Source organism: Octodon degus, unplaced genomic scaffold (genome assembly GCF_000260255.1).
Source record: "Octodon degus isolate 3935 unplaced genomic scaffold, OctDeg1.0 scaffold00004, whole genome shotgun sequence".
Classification (NCBI taxonomy): Eukaryota; Metazoa; Chordata; class Mammalia; order Rodentia; family Octodontidae; genus Octodon; species Octodon degus.
The window spans coordinates 23,712,960-23,723,594 of record NW_004524580.1 but is presented as its reverse complement, the minus strand read 5'-3'; the positions used below and the strand labels follow the sequence as shown (position 1 = coordinate 23,723,594).

The window sequence follows — 10,635 nt, the reverse complement described above, 5'->3', positions numbered from 1 at the left end:
AACAAATCCCTCTATTCATTAAGAGAATGTAACTATATATCTATCCTAACCATTTTGAATACACAGATACAAAATGGACATTCATCTGTATCCCCCTTTTTTGTTAAGTTCTGTTATATGAATATTATAGGTATGTTAACTCAGCAAAATATTCTGACAGAGTCCAGTAAAGACCTCTTCACCTTTTGTAACAGTCTCCCCTTCCAGTGTGGGAAAAATAGCAGAAACGTCTCCACTTCTTCCCTGTTGCCATCCATCCATTCATTGGTTCTGTTTTCCTCACACTTGCTCTACCTGTCAGTGTGACATCTCTTCACGCCAGCCTCTCCCCTAGGACTCAGTCTCCACCAGTGGGAACCACTGAATTGTTTATTCTAGTGCTTACTCTAGTGCCTGGGAACAGTGCCTTGCACATAGTAGGCACTTAGTAAATGCTTACTGAAAAAAAGGAACGATCCTGTGAGCGTGTGTACCTTCGCATTCTTACCTCCTGCCCTAGCATGTTGCCGTGATGCTCACCGTGTGACAGAAGTAGAGATTCATAGACTCTGCTGATTGTACTGTGCACCGAGCGCATGCAGCGCACTGTCTCCTGGACACTTCATGTTCCGTCAGTGATCTACAGACCCCACCCCCACCTCCGATTTTGCTTTTGAGACACTCTCACTCTGTACTTCAGGCTGGCCTTGAATTCACTGTATAGATAGGTCAGGCTGGCCTCAAACCTGAAGTGATCCTCTTGCCTTTTGAGTGCTGGGATTACAGGTATGTGCCACTGTGACTGGCTAATCCTTTATTTTGAGACGGAGACTTGCTAAGCTCCCCAGACTGGCTTCAGACTTGCAGTCCTCTGCCTCACCTTCTCCAGTAGCTGGGATCACAGGTGTGCCCCATCTTGTCGGCTTGGGTCTTTAGTTCTCCTACAGTGCTAAGACGTCATCGTCCTGTTGTGACATTGTGCCCACCCACTTCCCCCCTCCGCCAGATATAAGAATAAATATTGTGCATGATTATATAGACCTTCGCGTCCTTGGCCCAGTGATGCCTGCACACGTCGGGGGGAGGGCTGCATCTGGGCAAACAGTGTTCTGGTTGAACACTGCTTTTACTTGTGTGAGGTCAGAACCCAGCTGCATTTTGAGTAAACCAGAGTCCCAGTGACCAGGCTTCTATGAATGCACAGGAAACATCTGCTAATTCTGCAGAGCAATTATGTTGATTGGAAGAATTACTGCTGTTTGCTGGAGAAAAGCTCCCTTGGAGAAGGGAGATGGAGAGGAAAGGCCTCACATGCACTGCTATGAAGTACCTTTCCATCCTGGGGATGTTGAAGCAGGAGGCGTTCTGTTCACCTGATCCTCTGTTCCTCCTTCCAGAAAGGAGGCACAGCTTTAAAGTCTCATGCAAGCCAACAGCAGTTTTAACAATCTCTGTCTCTGTCTGTCTTAGCTGTCTGTCTCTCTCTCTCTATGTCTCTGTCTGTCTGTCTGTCTGTCTGTCTGTCTGTCTGTCTCTCTCTCACTAGGGATTGAATGCAGACCAGACTCTACCACTGAGCTGTATACCCATCCCTTTTTATGTTTATTTATTTTGGTACCAAGTATCAAACTCAAAACCTTGTGCTTGCTAGGCAGACACTTATGTGGCTGAGCTATCTCCTCCTCCCGTGTTTATTTTTTCAGATGGGGTTTCACACTAAATTTCCAAAGATGACCGTGAACTTGGGGATCCTCAGCCTAAGAGTTTTTTACATACTGCCGATTTTAAGGTATCTTCATATGCTATTCAGAAAATCCAAACATAGTTCTACCACTAGAAGATAAACTAGTCAGGGGTGGTGGCATACTCCTTGGGAACGAGGCAGGAGGTTACTGTGAGTTTAAGGCTACCTTGAACTACATAGAGGCCTTGTCTCAAAAAAAAAAAAAAAAAAAAAAAAAAAATTATGTTTGAAGACACTGTTTTTAAATAAAAATGTACCTGGGTCTTAGAAATAATAAGACTAAAAGTAAAAAATTTGGGGTAATGTATAGGTACTTTGAAGCTAGCATAAATTTATCAAGATGTCATCATGAAGGCCTTGGTGAAATTTTTATGTTTATGGGAAAATGATGGGAAGGATTCAACTGTAGAAAACGTGTCCTTATAGGGTGAGTGAGCGTGTAATTATTTGAACATGGTATCTCCATATAATTTTAGCATCTTTGCTCTGTTATCTCCATACGGCAGATGAGTATGGCTGAGGTGGTCAGCCCCAGAGTGATCTAAGTCAGTGTCCACATGGAAAGTATGTGGGAATGTTCAGAAGACTTTCAGTTTTATTTCACTGTGTGACGCAGAAAACACTGTGTCTTAGCTATTCAGAAGCCAGGTAAAGCATAGTAGCATTCTGGGAACCCAAGGCAGGAAGATTACAAGTTCACAGCTAGTCTGGGCAATTCAACAAGTTAGGGAAACCCTGCCTCAAAATTTTAAAAGTTTACTAAGGGGCAAGGATGTAGCTCAGCGTGTAGACCCTGTGTTCAGTCCCTACCTAGTAGCTTTAAACAACCAAACCAAAACAACCCCCCCCCAAAAAAAAAAAGTAAGGCTGCCAGCCAGGCAGAGGGGCACAGTCTGAGGCAGGAGGGTTGAATGTTCAACGTCAGGCTGGGTGACTTAGCAGAACTCTGTTTCAACAAATGGAAAGGGCTAGGAGTGTGTAGCTTGGTGGCAGAGCCTGTGCCAGTGCATGTAAAGCCCTAGGTGAAATTTGTAAGACCCCTTAAAATATTAACTAAAAAAAGAAGCAGGTGAGATATGCTTAAGAATTTGCAAACAGACCAGATGAAAGGGACTTGCTAGATTACATTGTCCCTTTAAATGTTTGAAATATTAATTTCTAGTTAATAGGCACTTCCTGCGCAGTCACTGTATTCTAGGAGGCATAAAAGGAACTTTTTTTTTTCCCCAAGGAAATTATGTTTTGCCTTTCAAAAGTTCTCTTCAACCAATGATTTCTCTTTGTGTAGCAAGGTTGATAATTCTATTATTGTTTGAGTGGCTGGAGTATATCACAAAAAATAAAATAAATACTTAAAAGAAGGTATCTCTTTTTTAATGAAGTTTATTGGTATATTTTAGATATGTTCATATTTATCATAGGGCATTTGTACCTGTACAGGAGATATCTTGATTTTCTCCCCTTCTCCTGCCCTTTCTTCTATTTTCCCCTTCCTATTTACAAAAGTTCTGTTTCCATTTTTCCTTCTCTCATTTTTTGCTTTTCCTTCCTTTCTTTTCCCCCTTGCTCCTTCCTAGTTCCCCTTCTCATTTGAATATTTTCTTTCTATTTCACAAGATCTGTTATACATTTTGGTCCTTAATTACACTTTTGGTTCCTCACACCAGAGAAACTACAGTATATACACATAGATTTATTTCACTAAAGAGTATGTTCTCAAGGTGCATCCATTTACTTAGAAAAGTCTCAAGATTGTGGCAGAGTAACACTCCAGTGTAAAACATACACACACACACACACACACACACACACACACACACACACCCCACATCTTTATCTATTCATTGGTTGATAGATGTTTAGGTTTTTTCCAAGATCAGGTATTATAAACTATGCTGCTATAGACATGGGTGCATATATTGCTGTGGTATGATGCCTTTAAATCTCTTGGGAAAATATGAAGGAGGGGAATAGCTGGATGGAATGGAACCTTTGGCCCTAGTTTTTTCAGGAAACTCCTACTGATTTCCACAGTGGTTGCACCAGTCTATACTCCCACCAGCAGTGGAGAAGTGTTCCTTTTTCCTCACTGACCCACCAGCTTTTGTTACTAGTTGACAGCCATTCTTTGTAGAGTGAGATGGAATCTCAGCATTATTTTAATTTGCATCTCTTGAATTACCAGTTAATTCTGTTAAATATTTTTTCATTTAGTTAGTAGTTGTTTCTACTTCTTCCTCTGAGAATGTCTGTTCATTTCAGATGCCCATTTAGGGGGTCTGACTTTTTTGAGTTCTTTATATATGGCAAAATTTTTTTCCCTACACTGTGGGTTGTCTCTTCTCTCTGTTGGTAGTTTCTCTTGTTGTACAAAAGCTTTTTAATAAGATGAGATCCCTGTTGTTGATTCTTTGTGACAGTTCCCGTGCCATTGGCGTTTTGTTCAGGAAGCCTTTGCCTACAGCAGTGTCTAAAAAGAGTTCTACCTATCCTGCCAGCTGATTTAGTGTCTCTATTTTAATATTTAGATCTTTGATTCATTTCAATTTTAGTTTAATGCATGGTGAAAGATGAGTCTAGTTTTACTCTCAGGCATGTAGAAAGCCAATTTTCCCAGAACCATTTATTAAAGAGGCTATCTTTCTTCCAGGGAACATATTTGGCTCCTTTGTCAAGATAAAGTGGCTAATTATGTCTGGCATTATTTCTGCATCTTCTAATTTGTTCTATTGATCATTGGGTCTTTTTTTTTTTTTTTAAACAGTGCCATGCTGTTTTTATTACAGTAGCTTTGTAGTATAATTTCAAGCCAAGGATTCCTTGCCTTTGTTGCTTAGGATTTTCTTTGCTATTCCAGGTCTCTTCTGATTTCAAATGAATTTTAGGATTGTATTCTCTAATTTTGTGATTTTTGTTGAAATTTTGATCAGGATTGTATGAAATTTATATAAGAATGTTTGGAGTATGGTCATTTTCACTATATTGGTTTCTTCTACGCAAGATCAGGGGATATCTTTGCATTTTCTGATATCCTCTTCAATCTCATTTTTCAGAGTACTGTAGTTTTCAATGTTGAGGTCTTTTATTTCTTTCATTAGATTAGGTATTTCAGTTTTTTGTTTTTGTTTTTTTTGATGCTCTTTTGAAAGGTGTAGTTTCCCTAATTTCTCCTCTCAGTGAGTTTGTTATTCATGTACAAGAAGGCTGAATTTTGATTGTTAACTCTTATTTAGCTACACTACCGCATTTGGTAGTAATGAATTTTGGTAGTACCAAATTTTGGTAGCTACTTGTGAATCTGGAAGTGTTTTGGTAGAATTTTTTGGGGTCTTCTATGTAGAGTATCATTTCATCTGCAAATAATGATAATTATCTTCTTGCTTTCCTATGCTTATTATTTTTATTTTTTTCTTGTCTAATTGCTCTGATTAATGTTTCCAGAATAATATTGAATGAGAGTAGTTACTGTAGAAGTGTTTGTTGTTCCTGATTTTTTTTTTTTTTTTTTTTTTCTTTTTTTGGCAGAGCCGGGGATTGAACTCAGGCCCTTGTGCTTGCCAGGGAAGCACTTATTCCACTGAGCCATCTCCCCAGCTCCTGTTATTCCTGATTTTAGAGGAAAAGTTCTCAGTTATCATGAATGGGTGTTGGACTTTGTCAAACACTTTTTATGCATCTCTTGAGATGAACCTATGGTTTTTGTCTTTGACTCTGTTAATATGGTGTATTATGTTTGTTGATTTGTGTATGTTGAACAATCCATGCATCTCTAGTACGAATCCTACTCGGTCATGGTGTATAATCATCTTGAAAATGTGCTGCATTCCCTCTGCCTGTATCTTACGGAGGTTATTTGTGCCTGTGTTCATTAAAGAGATTGGCCCACCATTCTCTTTTTGGTTGGATTCTTCTTTCATTTTGGTATCAGGGTAATATACCTGCTTCCAAGAATGAATTTGGGAGTATTGCTCCCCTTTCAGTTTCATTAAAGACTTTGAAAAGAAGCAGCAGTAAGTCTTTATAAGATTCTTGTAGATTTCAGCAGTGAATCTGTCAGGGCCTGGACTTTTCTTTGTTGATAGGGTTTGATTGATTGATTGATTGATTGATTGATTGATTTTTTGTGTGGGGGTCTCACTATACATCCCAGACTCATAGCGATCCTCCTGATTTCTGCCTCCCTGGTGCTGGGATTACAGGTGTGCACCAGCACGCCCCTGGATTCCTTTGCTGGCTCAGCAAGCCCTAGGGTGGGGCCAGCACAGCATATAGAGCCTGGGACTGAACCCTGACCCCTCAGGGCACTTACCTAAGTAAGAGTTTAGTCTGCTGAGCCGGACCAGCCCTGATAGGGTTTTATATATTTATTTTATTTTATTAACTTATTTGTTGTATTTTAGTAAGGGTCTACAGGGTCTCACTACGTAGATCAGACTCATAGTGATTTTCTGGTTTTCAGCCTCCTGAGCCCTGGGATTACAGCCTTGGGATGTAAACATCTACTGTGCCACCAGACCCAGTCTCAGTCACTGTATCAGCATGTCCCAGGGGTTGGGTGAGCATGGCATGCTGGGGGTCCAACCCCTGTCCCTGCGCCTGCCTGAGCGGGTGCTTTAATCCACTGAGCTATCTGGCCTGGAAGAATACAGGTTCCTTTCCTTTCGTTTTTATTTATTTTTGGCAGAACCGTGGATTGAACTCAGGCCCTTTTGCTGGCCAGGGAAGCACTTATTTCACTGAGCCATCTCCCCGGCCCCTTTCCTTTGTTTTTGTTTTGTTTTGTTAAGGTTGGCTAAGAATTTGTCAACTTTATTTAATCATTCAAAGAACTAACTCTTGGATTTATTGATCTTTTGTATCATTTTCTTAGTCTCTGTGGCATTAATTTCTGCTGTCGGGGGCCGGGGAGATGGCAAGGGTCTGAGTTCAGTCCCTGCTTCCACCAAAAAAAAGAAAAATTCTATCAGTTTATAGTTTCTTCCCTTGTATGATCTTTAAGCTTGGTCAGTTTTTCTTTTTCTAGACGCTTGAATTTGAACATTAAATTGTTTTTTTTAGGGCCAGGGAGATAGCGCATTGGCATAGCTGCCTGGCAAACACAAGATACTGAGTTCAATTCCCAGTACAGAAAAACAGAAGTTGTTTATTTTAGCTGGCTCTGTTTTCCTGATATGGGAATTAAGTGCTGCAAATGTCCTTTACAAGAGTGCTTTCGTTGTGCCCCATGAATTCTGGTATAGTGTATTGGAATTATCTTTCAATAGTAGAAACTGTCTAATTTTCATATATGACCCATTGTTTGTTCAGGAGAGTGTTGCTTAATTTTCATGTGTTTATGAAGTTGTTGTGGTTTCTTTTGTCATCAATTTCCAGTTTCATTGCACTATAATATACATTGGATAGCTTCAATTCCTTTGCACTTTCTTAAGCATGGTCTGTGAGCTAGTATGTGGTCTGTTTTTGAGAATGTTCCATGTGCAGTTGAGAAGAATGTGTATTTTGATGTTGTGGGGTAGAACACTGTAAACATCTCCTAAGTCCATTTGTTTGAAAGTTTGGTTTAGTTCTAATATTTCATTGTTAATTTTCTGTCTAGGTGATCTATTTGTGACATTGGAATATTAAGGTCCTCTAATTTTCTTAATGCTTATCTGATTTTTCACATTCATGAATTTTATATAGTTGGGTGCACTGGTATTTGGTGCCTACATATGTATTATTATCTCTTGCTCTTTGGTGATTTCCTTTATGTAGATGTAGTGACTTTCTTTGTCTCTCTTAATCACTCTTGGCTTGAAATCTGCTTTATCTGCAAATAGAATTGCCTTCCCTGACTTTTCCTGGGTTCCTGTCACATGGAGTGTTGTTTTCCATCCTTTGACTCTGATTCTATGTATTTATTTTATGTAGCATATTGTTTGATCTTGCTTCTTAATGCATTCTGCCAGTCTGTTTCTTTTGATTGGAGAACTGAGACCATTAACAGTGATGGTTATAACTGATAATGTATGCTACGGATATAGCTGAGTGCTACAGCACCTGCTAGGCAAGCGCGAGGTCCTCAGTTCGATTCCTGGTTAAAAAAAAAAAAGATGAGATTAACCAATATGTATTCACTTACTTTGTCATGTTATTTTTCTGTTTTTGGCTCCCCCCTTTTCCTCTATGTTTAATTACTTGCTTTGCCTGGTGGATTCCTTCTGTTGGGGCTCATGGAGTTGTGATCTTGCTATCTGTTTCTCAAATGTTCTTCAGACTCTTTTGGAGGCTGGTTTAGAATTCATGAATTTACTCAGGTGTCTTTGTCATGGAAGTATTTCTCTCAGTTTTATAAAGGATAGTTTTGTGGGGAATGTCAATCGAGGTTGGACGTTATTTTCCTTTAAGGCCTGAAGTACTTCACTCCAAGCTCTCCTTGACTTCAGTTTGTGCTGTGAAGTCTGCTGCTTTCCTTTCTAGGTGGTTTGTTTGTTTTCTCTAACAGCTTGTGATATCCTGCTTGCGCATTTAATTTCTCGGATCTTGACTTATATATTGTGGTGTGTGTTTTTTTGGATTATGGCTAATTTGGTTTCTTTTTTTATTTTAAAGAAATTTCATGTGATTTAATTAGGGTCACTTTAATGAGGCTGTCTTCAGAGTAGGCCTTTTTGAAAGAATTGAAGCTTAATCCAGCCATCCCATCCGCCCTGTAAAATAGTCGTCAGTGAGGCAGTCTAGGTCTTCTACTTCATTGATTATGTAGTTCAGCAGCAGAAGCACCTACTTGCCACAATTCTTCTATCTCCACTTGAATTATGGGCATTGACGACTGTGGTCTTATATCCAATTTTGTCCAGCAATACATTTTTGGAGCCTAGAATTTGAATTGTACATAATATTGGTATTTTGGCACATGACCTATTCTGTTATCATTCCTTAACCTTTCATTTGTAATACTGAAAGTCAGCATTTTTCAGTCAGTATTAGGCAAAATGTTACAGGCCTCATTGTTACCACAGTAAATATTTACTGTGATGGAAGCATGACCTGTGTCTCAATTTTAGCCACATTGACCAATTCTGGACACCAATCAACAGTGCCCGTTCTAGTCCAGAATGAGGCTTCCTAATTTGATTTCTATATACTTCACTTGTCTGTATTTAATTCACTTGGAAAATTTTCTGTCATGATTTCTGTGAGCAGGTTTTTTTTGTGTGTGCTGGGGATTGAACTCAGGACCCTGTGCTTGCCAGGCAAGTGCTTATTCTGCTGAGCTATCTCCCTGGGCCTTGTGAGCAGGTTTTTAATGTCATTGTGCAGTCTCTTGCTTTTTTATTGACTCCAATACTATGTTACTCTTCTTTGCATAATCTAGAAGCTGCTGGATTTTTTTTTTTTTTTAATAGTTCCTTGCTATTTTTAAGAAATCTTCCTTTTCATGATCGCTGATTGCAGTCCTGTCTTCTGGATCTGAGATTCTGTCTTCACATTGGCTCATTCTTCTGTGTGTACTTTCAGCGGAATTTTAATGTCCTCAATAACTTTGAATCTGTGTCATGGATTCCATTTCTTTCCTATGTGATGTGTTCATGGTTTCCAAAACTTTACTGAGCTCTTCTATTTCCTAAGCATAGCTTTCATTATGGTCACTGTCTCTGTAGTTATCTGAGAAATCATTTCTCATTGATTTTTTTTTTCTAGAGCCTCATTTATGTGCTTTGTCACTTTAGCTGTTACCACTTCAGAGTCCAGTTGAGTGTCTTTTAGAGTGTTTTCTACTTTTTTTTTTTTTTTTTTTTGCAGAACCGGGGGTTGAACTCAGGCCCTTGTGCTTGCCAGGGAAGCGCTTATTCCACTGAGCCATCTCCCCGGCCCCAGAGTGTTTTCATTGACCCCTGAATTTGCCTTTGGTTAGCTGTAGGTCTGGGAATGTATCTTGTTTGAGTTTCTTCTCATGTATTATCATTATATTCTTTTTTAGTTTAATTCCTGTCTTGCTGCTTGTAAGTTGCCTGTGGTGAATAGCTTTATTGTGGTATTTAGAACCCTTCGGAAATGTCTACTTCTTAGAAGTACCTTACAGGTGTAGCTTGCCTTTGGGTTTTGAGTCTGTTGCAAGATCCTACCTCTTCAGTTTATTGGGAATGAGAAGTTATTATCTACTTTGCCCAACTCCTGGTTCTTTGGCATTGGCCTATAGTATTTTTTTATCACCTTTAAGTACATTCAGTCTTGGTATACTAGGAAGAACACCTGATTAAAGAATTATCACCAGTAACAGTAGCACCAAATAGGGGCTGGGGAGATGGCTCATTGGAATAAACACTTCCCTGGCAAGTGCCAGGGCCTGAGTTCAATCCCCGGTTCCGCCAAAAACAAAAACAAAAAAACCCAATAGCATCAAACACAGTCTAAAAAATGTCTTACTGAGATACCTTTCAATTTGCCACCTTTAAGCATATAAACTAGATTTATGGTTCTGCATAAAAATCTAAAACAAACTAGAAAATTATATACAGAAGTATAAACCTCGAAGTGGCAGTTTTATCCTCCAGGGGAAAAATATAGAAGGGGGAAAATAGAAAAATAGAAGAGAAGAGATTAGAAGTAAGGTTGGAGGACAAAGGAAGATCATACAAACTTGAACTTTAGGAAGCTGGTAAAGAAGGCAGGAGAATACTAGAATAAATAAAAAGAAGAACAAAACAACAACAACAACAAAAAAAAGAAACTGGTCACATTCATACAAACAAGAACAATCGTGAAAAAAAAAAAAGAAACAAAAAAGAGAAAGGAAAAAAATAGAAAAATGTCCACTTCAAGGTGTATTTCTGATTTTCTGCCGAGTTCCGGGAGCCCCCAGACCCAGTCCTAGCCCAGGTCCGGTGAGTGTGCGGAGAGTTTCCTGCTACCCTGCGCCGGCGGGACCA

The 10,635-nt window shown here is 39.3% G+C and overlaps 1 protein-coding gene and 1 non-coding gene across 5 annotated transcripts in view; one reads left to right on the top strand and one right to left on the bottom strand.

Annotated features, from left to right (window-relative positions):
• Fgd6 (FYVE, RhoGEF and PH domain containing 6) overlaps nucleotides 1-10,635 on the top strand; it is a 123,567-nt gene that overhangs the window by 34,196 nt on the left and 78,736 nt on the right. The window lies entirely within an intron of this gene.
• Nucleotides 8,696-8,828, bottom strand: LOC111817433. The gene has a single exon (XR_002821635.1). It is a non-coding gene; the product is annotated as a small nucleolar RNA SNORA1 (small nucleolar RNA).